Source organism: Pagrus pagrus (assembly GCF_965226575.1).
Source record: "Pagrus pagrus genome assembly, chromosome: 15".
NCBI classification, from domain to species: Eukaryota; Metazoa; Chordata; class Actinopteri; order Spariformes; family Sparidae; genus Pagrus; species Pagrus pagrus.
In genome coordinates, this window is record NC_140199.1 from 6,796,280 (window position 1) to 6,813,203 (window position 16,924).

General features: G+C 41.2%; 1 long non-coding RNA gene across 1 annotated transcript; it reads right to left on the reverse strand.

Annotated features, from left to right (window-relative positions):
- Positions 1–654: 654 nt before the first annotated feature.
- LOC311270368 lies at positions 655–5,836 on the reverse strand. Its single transcript, XR_014624254.1, has 2 exons — positions 5,322–5,836; positions 655–3,502 (listed from the first exon to the last, which is right to left on the reverse strand). It is a non-coding gene; the product is annotated as an uncharacterized lncRNA (long non-coding RNA).
- Positions 5,837–16,924: the final 11,088 nt, after the last annotated feature.

A 16,924-nucleotide genomic window follows, 5' to 3' on the forward strand; every position in this document is an offset into this window, starting at 1 on the left:
CTCTCTCTCTCTCTTTTGTCTGTCTCTGTGCCTTTCCTTTCCTTTCCCTCCAGCATACTATTTCTGTATATCTGCCTGTGGCTATCCATCTGTCTGAATCTGTTGAATCAGAACGCTAACACAACATCGGAGCCCTTATCAGCTCATTTGAGACCTCCAAATCTCATGTGCGTTGTATCTCAAGCTGCTTGCTCTTTGACTTGGGCTAATTTACTCAGTTCCTCTGGAGTTTTACTGATTTTTTTACCCCCTAAAATTCTTTAAAGGTTTAAGAACACTCAACAAATCATTCTCAACAATTTACAATTTAAAGTTTTGGTATTTCTGTTATGGGACAGTATAAGTAAAGATGTGACCCCCCCTCTGGTGCCTTCATGTTATCAAAAAAATACCCTCTTGGATGGTCCTATGGTATATAAAACATGATTAAGTGCCCTCTTGGGAAGAGTGGACAAAATGTGGTGAAGTGGCTTTATAATAATATACATATGTCATGACTTTCTGCACGTTTGCCCTTTTCTTTTCTTTTTTTTTTTCCACCCCTGCCCCTTAAACATCCTGAGTCCACCACTGGCCCTGCCAATATTCCTGTGACCCTTGCAAAATCATGTACTAGAAAAATTGTCGAGAAAGGATGAGAAATATGAGCGAAGGTTGAGGTGAAATAGACTTTTTTATTAAAGCAAATTACACCGAGGTGATGAAGGATGTGGTGACATTTTTAGTGCCGTGTCAATGTCATTGCTGCCACCTCAGGACTGTGAAACATTGCCAGCAGACAGACAGACAGACAGTCTGACAGAGTCGGTTAAGGAACAAGAAAAACTTCAAAGTTACAGATGAGATGTTTTGGCGGAGCTTGGACAATATTGCACCTGCCGCTTTTAACAAAATCATTAAAGCTTTTGTCAAAGTAGAGCCACAGGGAATGATTTGGAGTGTGTCAGTTAAAGATGGAGTAATTAATCACCTTGTATGCCAAGATGTTGTTTTCATGTCATGCCAGATTTGAAAAAGGCTGGATCCCACAGCGAGATCAGCCGTCTGCAATATGAAGTTTCTGTTTCAATGTTCTCATATCCCCTGAACAGTTGTAGCTGAGTTTGCTTCCAGCTGGTAACAAAGCCAACAGCTAAACTTCAAATTAAAATGAAATTTGTCTCATGGTGTACGTGTATGTGTTAGACAGGCATACAGTTTTACATAATTGCTGACCTTTTCCCACTTACTCATGGCTGCTTATGAATTTGATGATCTAGGAAGAGAAGCAGCCGCAAACGTGTGGTCGGGTTATTCAAGGAGCCCTGACGCAACCACCGGAGACACCTCGTAAGTACGATCTAATCGCAAAGTGTTGACAGTTCACACACCTACACGCATGAAAAGGTCAGCAGTGGTCCCGGTGTGAAACATAAGCTCACACACATGCTGAGTGCATTGACACCGGTCCACTACCTGTCACAGATTTCACTGCATGTTTGTGGGCAAGGACGCTCTCCGAACACTAACACACTTTTCAGGGCGTGTTATCCACACCTCTTTCACGCTGCACAGGGATCCCGGATATGCGTGTCATGCCGGAAAGCTGTGGCTTGAACAGGCTTAACATGTGAAAAACATGAGGGCAAACCTGCCAGGAAGAGTTCTCGCAGTGCTTTGAAGGTGTTATGTTACTCAAGGTGATTCGATTTATCCTCTAAAACACCTTCACAGCCTCTTTTCTCTGTTGAACCGTTTGCCCCGAGAAATACATTTCCCTTATTTTTTAAAATCACAACGTCAAGTTAATATTAAACCATAATTAATAAATGTTGTGAAAGTTGTTTGAACAATAAGTCCTTCCACCTTGACAGGGATTTTATTTGCATATAGTACCTGCAGTGTGCAATTAAGTTTCAATGACATTGAGGATAATTCAGTCCATCCAACTCAACCAGCTCAACAGGGATGTGATGAATTTAAATGTCTCATGTTGCCATTGATCATTCATTATTGGGTAATTATTGCAACCATCTGCCAACTATTAACAGTGTTTTTACTTCCCTCTACCTAGGTAGAGGTTAGTGTTAGGACTGTCTTGTGATAGGCCCACATGGAGATGGAGATTCCCAAGACAAGACTAACTGACAACAGAAGCATTTGCTTTTTCTTATTGCTTGATTTAAATATAATTGTGGAGTAAATGTTGCATAATGTAATGGCTATAGAATAACGACACCATCTGCATTTAGATTGGTTTCCTATAAACCTCGCCTTCACTCCACTGTTCTGTCTGCCACTCTTGAGAAAATGAAGGCTGACTGGCGATTTACTCACCCTGGCACCATTTGAATAAACTCTTGTTTTGTCTTGTGTTGTTGGTAGTTGCAACGCTGAGGAAAATGTAAAGTGATCGGGCTGTCTTTGCAACAATAACGCCGCTTGGAAACACTGGGGGACGGTCTGTTTCCACTTTGAAGGGTTCAAAACCCCGGCTGAGTAGCTAACAAACGAAGAAATTAAGTTTTGCAGTCCACAAAACATTTCTGGAGCTTCACAGCAAAACAGTGTTACATTCTCCTAAACAACCATGTAGAGGGATTTATTTTAAAGTGTAAGTAAACAACCGAAAAAAAAAACAGGCTCCATACAGCTTGTCCAGGACAACCCAAGTGTCTGAAGCTCCAAGATCCCAAATCGATCTGAATAGACATTATTTACGCCCAGCCAAGATCTCCACCGTAGCTGCCAAGCTAAAAGCATTAGCGCACACCCCGCCTGAAGACTGAAAACCGGGTGCACTAGCTTGACTGTGTGTTGAGGGACCTCTGGGCCTCTGGAGACTTTGTTTATTCCGGACAAGCTGTGTGGAGTCATTTTATGTCTTTAATATATATATATATATATATTACATGTACATAGTCACATGGGCCAATTTTTATTATGAAGTTAATGATGAGTGCAGCTTTAACATTGGCTTTTGGCCTCAGTGCAGCTGTTAACTGAGCTACGGTATAATTTTGATGGTAAGGGATAGATTAGATTTAATATATTAATCAGAATATTGTGTAACTGCCACATATGTATACAGTATGTCCTGGGATAAGAGACAGTTGTCCCTACTGAGTGACTCTCCTTGAGTGGACCACTGTAGCAGTGAATGAGTGTGATTTAATTATTATGCTGTGATTCATGGGTTGTACTGAACACAGAGAGAGACAATTCAACATGTCATGCTGCCGTGAGGGGGGTGTCAGCCTGGGCTCTGTGTGTGAGCAGCATGTTATCAAGCCCGGCAGTGTCATTTTTCTTCTCCGAGAGTGTCTGTGTGCTCTGTGTGTCTGGATCTCGCTTCCCAGGAGGCGGGCCTGTTGGCGGGCAGAGCTGCCCCGTTGTCGTCACAGTGCCTGGGGCAGCCTCTGGGACAATCTGGCCTCTCTGGAAGATCCTCTGCTGGAGCGACATCAGAGCTGGCATGCAAGAGGAAAACCAAAGAGCGAGGATGCTTTAAGAACAGCCAGAGCTGTCGAAACAAGACAGGGCAGAGCAATGAAACAGACAAAATCCCAGTTTGCACTGCGTCCTGGTAGAGGGCCTGGAGGCACATGAGTCCAGCAGTCTCTAAGCAATCTGAAGGGTCAAATATGGTCGGACAATACAGGAATTGCAGAAATTCAGCTAGTCAGGGACATTTCCTGATTACTTTGACTGAATTGATTAGTTCTCTTTCAAATAGGTAGCTACAAATGCCCTTGCAGGTGCTCTTTGTACAGCTGGTGATATCTGCCTCCAGCTCACACCTGTTGAATCAATCTCAGTTTATCTGATTACAATGATGGGCAACATCCAGGCTTTAATCCTGTATTAAAAGAAACTGTCTGGCACTCCTGGATAGACACCATTTCCACTATAAAAACACCAAACCAGACCAGGCAGATGGACCGTCAGTATACTTTGACACATGAGAGTGACTTTGAAAATCAAACCGCAGGCAAAGTTTTAATTGAAGTTTGAAAATGTTTCAGGTAGAAGACCTTCATGCCTGTTGCATCTCTAAATGAGTGACTGTCATTCAGGTGGGGGCTGGAAATATTAGTGTTATTCTTCACTGAAGATTTCACGCACTAATATACACATTAAGATTGTGATAAAAGGGATGTCATATCCTGCTCCAGTCAATATGACCAAGACCTCTGGGAAATAACCGACCTCATAAAAGCCATCTGTTTGTGCTTCCAGTCACCCACAGATTAATGAGATGTGGTAAAATGGCTCATCATTATTGTCTCATTACCACCTCAACTCAACTCAGAAGGAGGCTGCTTGAAATTGTCTGTACCTGCAGGTGTCAGAATGGTTTTCTTGCTTAAATTGTCCTGTGAGTCACATTCGAGTTTCAGTTTCTGTTTTGTTCGTTTGACTTTGGCTTTTAGTGCTTTTAGTGTCCTAACAAGCCAGTCCATCATGTGCTAAGTTCAAACATACTTCAGCTGTAAAACATTTAACTTTTGGTGCAACAGAAGACAAGCTTGAATACACTGATCTCCTACAGGTTGCATTGAAGTTGTCTTCAGTCAAATATATCATCCAGCCCCATCACCAGAATGTATGTATATTTATGCAGCTGGGCGAGCTAGCAGCTAGCAAGCCACAGACCACTGTTCAAGGCAGTGTTTCAACATTGCATGAAACCACAGACAATTTCCAGCCATATTTGTGGAAACGGACCCCGCTAAGCGAAAACGTGAGCTTTTCCTTACAAGGTACAAGGTAATTTATTCGTCATCATACAACACAGTGTTACAAATGTAGCGCCCCTTTGCTGTTCTGGCAATTAACAGGGGTAGCTATCCTGAGTTCTTTTAATAAAATGTTATCTCTAACAGTAGGTGTGTGTTTATTTTGTCTTTTGACCTTCTTATAGCTACTACATAGCAAGAATATTCTGATTTAATGACACTTACTCACCTTTAAATGACTGCTTTAAACTCACTGTATTTTAGTGTCACAAAGTACTAAAATAAACGTTTCCTCTCTTGTCCAGAACTAAACATATGCCTTAAGCCTCAACTTCAAATAAACCAGTCAATTGCCAATGATATATATTTAACTATTTACTTAGCACCAAAAATATACACATCTGCACACAATAATTAATAAACAAAAAAGTATTTTTTCCAGTTCTCTGGTAGTTATTTGAACTTCAATACCTCAAAATTCCTTGTGAAAACCAGAACCAAAATATTCAGTTTCAAAGACCTTTAAACAAAAACCTTCAATTTTACACTCTATAGCCGGCAGTTTTTTAACTTAAATAATACTATGGGTACCCGATGACTTACCAGTTCAAACGTTGCAGGCCTGATGTGAAGCTTGGGATCGTTGACACAAAAAACAAGATGTCCACTGCGCTCCAATGCTGAGAGAAACACTTGAAACAATGGCCGCCGCCCTCACCGACAGCGCGCCAATCCAGGAAAAGAAGAGATGTCCTCAGTACAGCTCACCCAAGATGTCTGGCGACCTGAGTCCTCCGCTGTCCGCTGGATACCTCAGTCCTTTGGTCTCGATGTAGTTAACTTAGCAGTCCGGACGATGTATATCCAATGTGTCCGCGCAGGCTACACTTGTCCGTGGCTAATAAGCTAGCGCTAGCCGCGTTAGCTTGCTGTTGCACTTTGGTGTCTCAGTCCGATTTTCCCGACTTAACTTAACACAACACAACTACACTGCTGTACAATGTTCTCATAAGAGACACTCGCCGTCTGTCTACAAACATTTACAATAGTAAAGTCTAACTGGACGTGTTGTCCACGTAAAACTGTAGCAGTGCTATGTAGCATATATCACAACCTGTCGTCTCCTCTCTCCCTCTCGACCCTTCGCCTCGCATCGGATTGGCTCAGAAAATAAACATTAAGCAAAACTGTACATTAGACTTCCTTTTCTCCTAGTTTTCAAAATAAAATATTCTTAACACATTTCCATCATCATGAACTTTATAGTTAAGAAAATAAAATACATTTTGCCTCAAGTAAATAGCCAAATACTTGAACTTAACCATGAAATCCTATTTCTTCTACACCATATGCAGTATGCAACCTCTGAATATTTTTTAACATTTTAAATCCTATTTATTCTATTTATGAATCTATGAACTTTTATAATCTATTTATGAATCTATGAACTTTCATATTCTATTTATGAATCTATGAACTTTTATATTCTAGGCCTAATTTTCCATAGGGCTACACAAACAAAGTAAATGTTTGTAAACACCTTCCAGCTACACAAATTGCAGAACATATATAGTTATTAATATAGAAATATACATAAACACGTACTGCATCTTTTGTATCTGCGTCAGGGTGTATGTAAACGGCAGCAACAAGATGGTGATGATAATGTGGTCGGCATCTTTATATCAAAAGTTCGGGGAAACACTGTGCATCAACTTTGACTGTGTGAGCACCAAGCATTGATGTTATAAACTCAGAGTCCACTCTCCTCTCCTTCAACAATTGAACGTCAAGAAACGTTTATTCTGGTGATTGGGTTGAAATTATCTCCCAACCCACACAGGTGTTTTGAGTCTATAATGTGACGTCTCCATTAATCTAATGCTAACACTTTTGTGATTAGGGTTGAAGGTTTCCTGTTCCTAAAATTATATTCATTAGTTTATATTCATTATTATTTTACATTGTTAAGAATGTCCTCATATTAATCTTCACCAATTGGTTATATAGGAGTTTATGACCATTTAAACAGGGCTTATGGGAAATTATTACTGCATACAGCCATTCCTGCCTTTTGTTTCAGTGCTCTAAAGGAGTTGAAGTTGCAATACTACTCTGCGATTGGCCCGGCTGCCCTGTTGGAGGTATACATAGCTTAATAAGTTGAACAGTCTGCATTATTTATGTTCATTTTGTACTCCTGCGCGATCTTATATAAATATATTAAACTCAGCTAAAGTAGCTGAAGTGAAGCTGAGTGGCAATAAATGTTCCCCTTCATTACAGTACGCAATAATCCAGTTTACTGCAATAATGTCAATTATAGGTCAGACTATAGCTGTAAAAGTTGCATGGTAGCGTTAATGATGTTTGGAGAAAGTTTTTGTTCATAAACTGAAGCATTTTACACACAAATTAAAGAAAATGAAAAACATGACCATCCCAGGAAGTATTTTTTCCTGGACATAAAGGTAGATACTTGTGCAAATTCCTCAAAAACTACTATAATACAAATTGACAGTATCTGAACCTGTTTGTGATGCTTTTCAGCAAATATACTATATACTATACACTAAAGTACTTTTATGTTGTTATTTCCTGGAAAACAAAAGCACCTATAAAATGAACTGAAACTGAATGGACGTGTGATAAAAGAGAAACAGGTATGAAGAAGTAGGATGAAGGGACGAGATTAAAATCTGCGACTGTCAGACGGACAAGACAAAGGCTTCACTGTGGGAAATCACACACTGATTCCCTGAGTCACCGCACGCCACACACACACACACACACACACACACACACACACACACACACAGCCTGAGGCCACAGCCCATATTTACTAAGCCTCATCAGCAGAGTTGTAGTATAGGGGGCGGTGTGTATGTGATGTGTGTGTGAATCCAGGCTGGTAGCACGTATCGCGTATTGCGTGTACTTTTAATGGAAAATGCACATAGCCTATGTCATTTTGACTACACACACACACACACACACACACACTGCTGCAGGCTAGACTTTCTGAGCTGACTAACTTTGGCTTGTCACAGTTGCTGCAGAGGAGCTGCTCAGGAACTGCTCACACACGGGCTACAACTTGCATGACATTGGCGTTAACGTGATGTCAAATTGTGTGTTTGTGTGTGTGCATGTGTGTTTATGTGCTGAACCATCCTAATAAGAGACAATGACGATGATTGGGTTAGAGTGGACAGCCACACACACACACACACACACAAACACGCAGTCGCACTGTGATGACATTCGTACATACTCCCCCACGTACAACACACCCCTCATCATTCATACATATGCATAATGTAACACTTCCACACACACATTTGCGTGCAGAGGCCGTAATACTGACATCACAGTTGATTATCCAGAGGTTTATTTGCAGATGTAGATGTACAAGCAGGCAGTATTTTTCTCACAACATGCTGCTGCTGCGAAGGAGGAGACACTCATCACCCATCCGAGGCAGAGCTGCATGATTCACATTCATCATGGTGGAGATATCACCGATGTGACAAAATGACAACAGCCGTGGTTCAGAGATTCTCCGGGTTAATGAATGCTTTTCACTTCGAACGCTCATCCCTCATTTGTCAAATGTGGGATTTGCTTTGCTTGCCATTTCTTCGGTTTGGTCAGCTGTATACTCAGATAAAGTCTGTCACTGCAGCTAAAGCTTGCAATGTTTAGTGTGAACCACGTTACAGCCATTTGCCGTTATCATTGTTATTTTGATTTAGATGGAGGAGGCAGGAAGTCTACTACAGTTCTGGCTAAATGCAGGTGCCTACAGTTGTTTTCACTTTGATTTACAAATTTCATTTTGCATGTTAATTACTGGCCCGACACTCCAGGCCAATCATCTGGCCAGCTCCTGGTTCTCCTAATGGCCAGCCTGTGCCTGCACAGCATTTCTTTGAGTGCACTGACAACGTTAACACGCTGATGTTTTATTTGTCTTGCCTTACCCAGAACAAATAGTTTTCTTAGCAAAATTTAGCCAAACATCAACGAAGGTCTGCTACTGTTGTTGCTTTCTACGCTGCAGCAACCACTATACCAATTCAGCCGTTTAGGTGTGAGGATGTGTTGCCAAAAATCTACATGAAAAATAAAGGAAAGTCAGAAGGAGTCATTCTCTGGGGACCATGAATGTCGGTACAAAAATGTGATTATCTCAAAAGTACTTAAGGAACTACAGCAGAAACTGTCACAAAGAAAAAAAAAAACTTGAGGTGCTTCATGCAGCTTTAATACAGGCAGTCGGTGGAAGCACAGGAGAGTAATTCGACTGCGGCCACTTCTTCCAACCGGTGGAAATGACTGCCAGCTGATGAAACCTTTACCCAGGAGGAATTTAATATCAAGAAACAAATATCTGGTGGAGCAAAGGCCACAGACAGATATATCTTAGACAACGCGGGCAAATAAAAAATCTGACTAATACCGTAGCAGAAGTGTTTGCACTGATGAGGTTAGTAATGTCTCAGTGCTGATATACTGCACCGTCACATTACCTCCCACACAGCCAGACAGGCAATCAGCCCTTTGGTCTGTTATAGTTGCAGCAGGAAACCCACTTACACAGCAGCAAAATACTGGACAGTTCGCTTCTGTACAGTGAGTCACACTGCTACAACTTTATTAATTAAGAACAATTTTTAGTCACCTCTGAACCAAAACTCCTCTTTTCCAGACAAAGAGAGTTATAGCCCTCCAGTGTACATTTATTTATTTGAAAATGTTGAATATTGTTTAGTTGCAGCTTTGGCTGTGTGTTGAAGGCACATGGGCAAGACACCAAACCCCAAATTGTTTGGGATGGCGGTTCCAACAGTGTGTGTCTGTGTGTGTTGCTGAGGGGCTTTTTGGATAGAAAGTGCTGTATTACCCCTCATGAGAAGGAGCAGGTTAGTACCTTGCATGGCAGCCTCTGCCGTCAGTGTATGAACGTTGATTAATGCGCCATCTGTTGTATTTTGTTTGTTTATCCATTGCTGAAAAATATTTAGCCAAATATATCTTCAGAGTTGTGTAACCAATTAACGTCCTTACTGGTAGTTACGACTGGGGTATAGCTATGGCAGCTCCTCAAGAGGTTAGCGTAGATGCTGCTAATCTGTTATGTCAGAACTGGAGAGTACAGCAGTGAAGGCTTTTCTCTGTGGAAACAATGTATTAGCTCTGGTGATAGCACTCTTCTACGGTTGATCTGATCGGTTGAAGTTAGGCCTTGATAGACTGTGACAGACAAATCAATCAATCAATCTTTATTTGTATAGCAAAACCCAACATTTCCCCCAAGAGCAACTACTTGCTGACAGTGGCAAGACAAAAACTGCCTGAGACAAAACAGGCAGAAACCTCGAGCTGAACCGGACTCAATGGTGGGCGCCCGTCTACCTACACCGGCTGAAAAATAGTTAATCTATTCCCCTGCCAAATATTTTTTGGAAGTGCCTGACCTTTTCCAAACAGCTTCTAAGGACAACCTCCCTGATGAGATTTGTGTTAAACAAAGCATCTGTGGAGAGTCCTATGAGTTGATACCGCTCTCATAGCTGAATATGAAGCTTCAGGAGACCATTAACTCAGCTTAACATAAAGACAGCAGGGGGAAAGTCTCTCAATATTTTGAAAATAAAACCTCTAAACCTCAAAAAATGAACACATTAAACCTTGTTTGCTCAGAACTGTGTATCCTTACACAGAGTAATTCACTCAGACCAGTTACTGAACCACCTATATTAACACACGGATATCTGAGTAGTTTCAAGCTAGGAGTTTAAATCATGATCAATTGTTTGTAGCGAATAAAATATATGGTTATTTGGTGCGATGCAAACAACAAATTTGCAGATGTAATTGAACACTCTTATCCATATCCTGCAATTCCCTTCGGTTCATGTCGTTATCTCAACTTGTCTGTAAAATAGACAAACAGAAAACAGAGTGATAAATGATACATGCTTTGCTTTGTGTAAGCCAACAAGATAACAAGTATGCCTCTAGGAAATTAGGTTGTCAGGACAGTTGAAGCAAGAAATCTGATCCACCAAATGGCACAAAATGAAATCCATCTGATATGTAATAACAGAACATGTAACTAATTGGGTAAATATGTGTATTTAATGGGGAAATCATGACAGATTACTGTGTAAACTTTTATTGATTGTTGCGTTCACCCCTTTCTTTCTAAGTGTATACGCCTGAAGGCTTTTATCTCAGCCGTGCTCTCCATGGATCAGTTAGATCAGGGTTAACTGATACAACTGTAACATTAACCCTGGCAACATGGAAGCTAATTCTGCTACCAACGAGAGTAATGCCAGCCTCGGGCTAAAGTCAGGGTTAGTCACTGTTAACGCAGTATGCCGGAGGCAACAAGCTTTTCAGAATGAAGTTGCCATATAGCGATAATCTGTTAGAGGAAGTGATGTGTTTTTATTATTTCCTGTTTGTTTATTATAAGCAGATACTGAACTGATTCACATCACAATAAATGTGTTTTCTAGGAACCAGAAAACAGGTACTGGGACTACTGTCTGTACATTCGCTGTGGATTACACGCGTCAACACCACAAGATATGAGATTCAAACACAAAGGCATAGGTAACACTAGTCTCCTCTTTGATGTATAGCTCAATGCTACACCAAGCTTAATGCAAATCACATGTTAATCCATCAGGACCAGCGTCGGAGCTAACAGAGCACACAATAGCTGTCAAAGGAAGATGTGCTGAACATGTGTATGTCAATAAATGGGTTTTGTGTTTTTCCAATGTGTGTTTTCTGCTGTTTGCGTATGTTTATCAAGATGCAGACAGGCTGTTTGAGTATTTCTGTGTGATGTATGAGGGGGAGACTGGTTCTGTCAGCTGTGAAAATGAATGTACGTGTGCGCTTTCAGTCTTTCTGCCATGCGTAAAGTGAGCAACAAAATTGGCTGATTTGTTTGTGTGTATTGCCGTGTGAAATGTGTTGTGCGTGCGCCGCATACATTGCATAATGTGGAAAGCATTATGTACGCTGCTGTGATCTATAGCGGATATGTGCGCATGTATACAAACGGTAACAATTGTTGACATTGCTTTACGATATAATTTTATGTAAATCGAATCTGTGTGTGTGATTTTCTTTTTTTGCTCGTGAGGAAACATTTGCATAGAAAAATCTGTCGGTACGGGGTCGTTTGATGTGTCATGGCTTGTTGAGAAAGAGGATAAACCTAGAAAACGTTTAACAATTAGCAAAGTGAACAGATTGTTCCATTTAAAACGGTGCTTTCTCTATCCTGATACCTCCGTTAGATTCAGCCCACTACATGATGCATTTAATACCATCTGAGGGTAGGACTGTTGCTGACAGCTTAGAGCCAGTTGGGGGGCATCAAACTGTTTTGTTCTGCCTTCATCATATCTCTCTCCCTAAGTCCTGGGATAGAAGTAAGGTTCGGAAAGTTGTCTTCCGGGCAGTCGGACAGAGTTAGAAAAGGTCACATAATCCCAGTCTAAGCCTTTTCTAACTTTTCTGCCTAGGATGAGACGAGTGAGGATGTGTATCTGTTAAAAAAAACTGTAAAAAGCAAAAAGGAGGCTGTGCCTGGTGGCTTACTGTTAGAGTGCCTAACTTTAATGCAAACCCACTTTTTTCGGCTATAATTCTACATTTGGCCCTGATAGAAACATTGTGAGGGCAACTAAAGAAAAAGGAACACAACTGCCCCACGAATATAAAAAATATGATTTTTTCTTTCTGTTTCGACTGTTTCCAGGGGTCATGTTAGGTATTTTAGTGCTTCACAATAAAGCTTTTAAATGACAAAACAAGGGGGACTTTTACTGTGAAGAATTTCTAGGAAGTTAAACGTGTTCATCACTGAGTTGGCAAAGCTTTTTTAGTGCCGATTCTTCAATAATACTGCAGGGACGCTATTCAAGACAAGTGCATCATCAGTTAAAGACACAACTTTAAACATGTAGCCCTGTTGTAATGGAAATGCAAATCCCAAGTCAAACTGAGTCAAGCCGAGCCAGCACACGTGTATGGAAAAGCCCCAACTGTGGGTAGTCAGCTGCACTAAGAGACAGAAGTCAAATCTCAAACAGCTTAGTGCCTTACACTTAGAAAGTAATTAAACCCTTGTACCTATTAAGATTCTCAGTCATCCAACTCATTGGATATCTAGAAGTACTGAGTCCAAGGAATTGGCTGTTTTGTATTTTGCCTTTTCAACCAGGAGGATTCATCTGAAGCCATTAACATGCCAGAGACTCCCAACCACTCAACAGAACAGATGAGACCTCGTGGAGGTGTAGAAAAACGTATTTACGACCCAACAGCATGTCCATTTACCTTTGACTTAGCACTTCAAGATCATTTAAACCCTTGTGATTATTCGTCACCACCATTGCTCACTTGAGTATCTTTGACTGAGGTTCACTCACCCAGCAACAATGGATAATTGTGGCAAGTGGCAGGGCTCAGCTTCAGTAAGACGGGTTGTGTTTATTTTCTTTTAACTGAAAGCTGACACATGATTCACCTTTCTGTTGCGGCTTTGCTCATGTAGAAACTATAAATTACATTTGGAGCCGTGTTTGATGAGAGAAACAATCTTTTCACGCACAAACGAAATTGCCAATTGGTGGCTTGCCCTGCAATAATCCTGTCCTGTACTTTGAAGCCATTATTTTATACACCGTCATCATGTGGAAAGATTGGGTATCAAAAGGCATGAAGGAAGAGGCTTATGTTTAAGCTGTCAGACGCAGAAGGTTGTTGAGAACGATGGTGAATGTAGCAGCATCAGGACATGAAGGCTGTGACAATGAAGTAGTAAGACACATTCACTGAGCTGAAGACCGACACAAAGAGGGGGAGCACTTAAAAATACAAATACATCTATAACCAACAAAAAGGTACAGTGCAAAACATGTGCACAGAAAAAAGTAAATAATCTCACGGCAAAAAAATCCAGAGAAGAAAAGGACATTTGATCATTAACTTTCTTTTTGTTTATTTCTAAGAATGTTATTCGAAGTCTTATGTATACAACAATAATTTAGACACTCAGTTAAGTGGAAGTTATGTATGGCATCTTTAGTATTAATATTTGACATATTTTCAAGTGAAAGAAAATACATGTGTGAGCAGGATTTGATCAAACTGTTCTTTGACTGGATCCACTGAAAGTAGCCATGTATCATTAGGAGCACAAGTTTCTGAAGAATTTGCCCAATTAGTGCCTGAACCTAACCAAGTTTTCTTCCAAATCGTGACAAGATGATGAAGGTCTGGTAAATCTGTGGCTGTTTCACTGCAACAGTCATGTTATTTTTCATTATGTGTTTGCATATACATTTATTTCATTACTGCACCACTTCGTTCACCTGTATGTATAACACCACAGTGTTATAATTTATTTTATATTTAATTTCTATATTTTAGCTCGTGCTCTACTTTCTGACCCAATCCCAATACACCCCTTGTCCCCACCCCTCCTCTTTACGTGCTCATGTCTCGGACGTAGGGTATGCTGAGTCTTGTTGGGATAGATGGGTGTTTCGGCCACACGTCTCTCCAAGTGGCACACTTCAAACCGAGTGTTATGAGAACTCATTTTATTTCAGCGTGTTACGGTCCTTTTCCAGTTTGCTGATGTCTCAGTAGCTGAGCAGCTGGTTAGCTAACGTCACATTGTTATTGCTAATTTGTGTATGACAGTCCCACATATTCAAGTATTTCCCTGTATGTTCCCGACGATGCTATCTAACTTGATTCGATTGCTGATCTTCATCTACATTTTCTCTTCTTCTGCTTTTCTTGTAGTTTGTTTCGGTGTCCTCTCTGCCTCGTCCCCTCCTCGCATCTTTTCTCACCTCAGATCTTCCCCTCTGATATTGTCATTTCACCCTTATCTCTATTAGGATGCTTTGAAAACAGCGCTATCACCGTGATAGACAGCAGGATTTGTTTTAACCATCTACTCACTATGATGATGATGATGATGATGATGATAGCACAGTCCCTGCAGAGGCTAATTTATTAGCACAAAACTCTTAAATTTCTAATGCTGTGTATGCTTTTGCTCTAGAGAACATACACGATGGGAGGCATGTTGTGTTCAAGGCCAAGGCCACACAGCATGTGGGACAGTCTGTGTGTGGGAAGGTGTGGGAGAGGAGATACGGCAGGCATGATGAATGCCTGGGCATAAAAAAAATATATTCGCTCACAACCTTGACTACACACGCACGCACGCAGACACACTAGTCACTGGCATTAATAAATATAAAAGTCTTGCCCATGAATACAAGTGTGTAGTTTGCCTTCGTTTAACTGTTTTGTCAATTAGAGCACAGACCCTTATCTCCATGTTGCATTTGCAGACTTCAGCATTATGCAAATGAGCAACAATGTGTCCAAATGAGGTGCAGATGTATTCACCTTATGTTGATCCGAGTGGCAGCTGAACAGCGAACCAATCTGATCCCCGAGAACCACAGTCCAGCTGTCGGAGAGCTGTTACAGACTCAAACCAAGGGCATGTAAAAGCTTGCTGTTTCCAGGCAACAGCACACATATCCACACACCGCCGCCTCACACACACAAACACACACTGTGAAACCATTGGAGAACAAAGCCATGATCGCTGACGACATTTGAAATTATTCTGAGTGCTGCTTATTTTTTTAAAAGCATATTACTTTTCCCCCTGCCTCTATGCTCACAGCAGACAGGTGAGTAGTAGGTATCACAGGTAAAACTCTCAAAGAACCAGGAATACACACTGACCTCCAAACCCCCGAAGAGAACAGCAGTGGATCTTCTCCCTGGGGACTCTGCACTGCCACTGAGCCAGTCCAGTTCAACAAAAGTCTGACATGTGCAGAAAAGAGACACTTCTCTTTATCTCTGTGTTTCTCTGGCTGTCCACTGAAGAGGCAGGAGGGAAAATATTCACATGTATTTTATGCTTGCCCTTCCGGCAAAAGCATACCCTGCAGTCCCTGCAGTCCTCTGAGAGTTTGCTTTCCAACAGCCAGAGACTCTGAACTGTCACAGCTCTGAATGTTAACAGACTGATTTCCGTATCTAAATGGAGTTGGTGACCCAGACAGCCCAAAAAAAAAGGTGCTGTTGTGACTGGAGTTCTTCACTTTAGAGGGGACAGTCTCAACAGTCTTCTAATTTAGGCGTTTTTCTTTCAGCTTTTAGGATCGAAAGCGATATTCGTCAATGCACGTTCCATATCATACATGCAAGGCCTGTAAGTTACATTACAAATGAAACAGGTCACTGTCTATTAGACTGAAACCCAACACATCCTCATACCATAATGTGTGAATAGGCTGATTGCCAGTAACTCCTAAAACATGACTGTCACGGCATGAGAGTGACAGGCACCGGACCTTTGTCGTATGATCGCTGTTTGGTTGGGTTTAGGCAAGAAAACAACTTGGTTAGGTTTAGTAAATTACAAAACTTACATTACCTCACAAGGTTAATTTAATGTTATTCAAACAAGGGTTTAAGAGTCATTTTGAGTCCTGCTACGTCTATCTTAGACAAGGGAGTCCTGATACTTCGGTATATTTTGCAAGATGGCAGCGGGGTGAACAGACTGCGACTGGGGTGGGTGTCGCCTTTTAGTATTTGCTGCTCCATGAGACATCAAATTTCCAGATGTCACTTCGTTATTAAGTTAAAAAAACCTGACTTCTGGTTTCACACTGAATACGAGCAGCTGTCTGCCGAATGAAATTCCTGTGCTCGTTTAACCCGATGCTCCATCAATACCCTTCTCCCTATGCAGACTTTTTTGCTCTTTAAACTACTTTGCCTCACTTCCTCCTATGCAGCCGTAATAATTGCTGCAGCTGCTGGAGGCTTCTACAAGAAACATAAATACGGGCTGTAATAAGCTGCTGTCACAGTCGACCTATATGGTTGTTTTATCCGATGAGGACGGGCTGCTAAAATAACATCTCTATATCATCGGGCTGGGAAAATTGGACACAGAGCTGGTCCGACACTTTTAGTCAGGTGCAGATACAATTCAATGATTTGCTCTCCTGCTGCGTACCCTGCTGGGTAACTTTTTCAAAATGTGCTAAAATATGTTGAGTGTATTGAACTGTGAACATTGAATTGTCCATGTAACTAACTGGAGCTCACTGTATCACTTC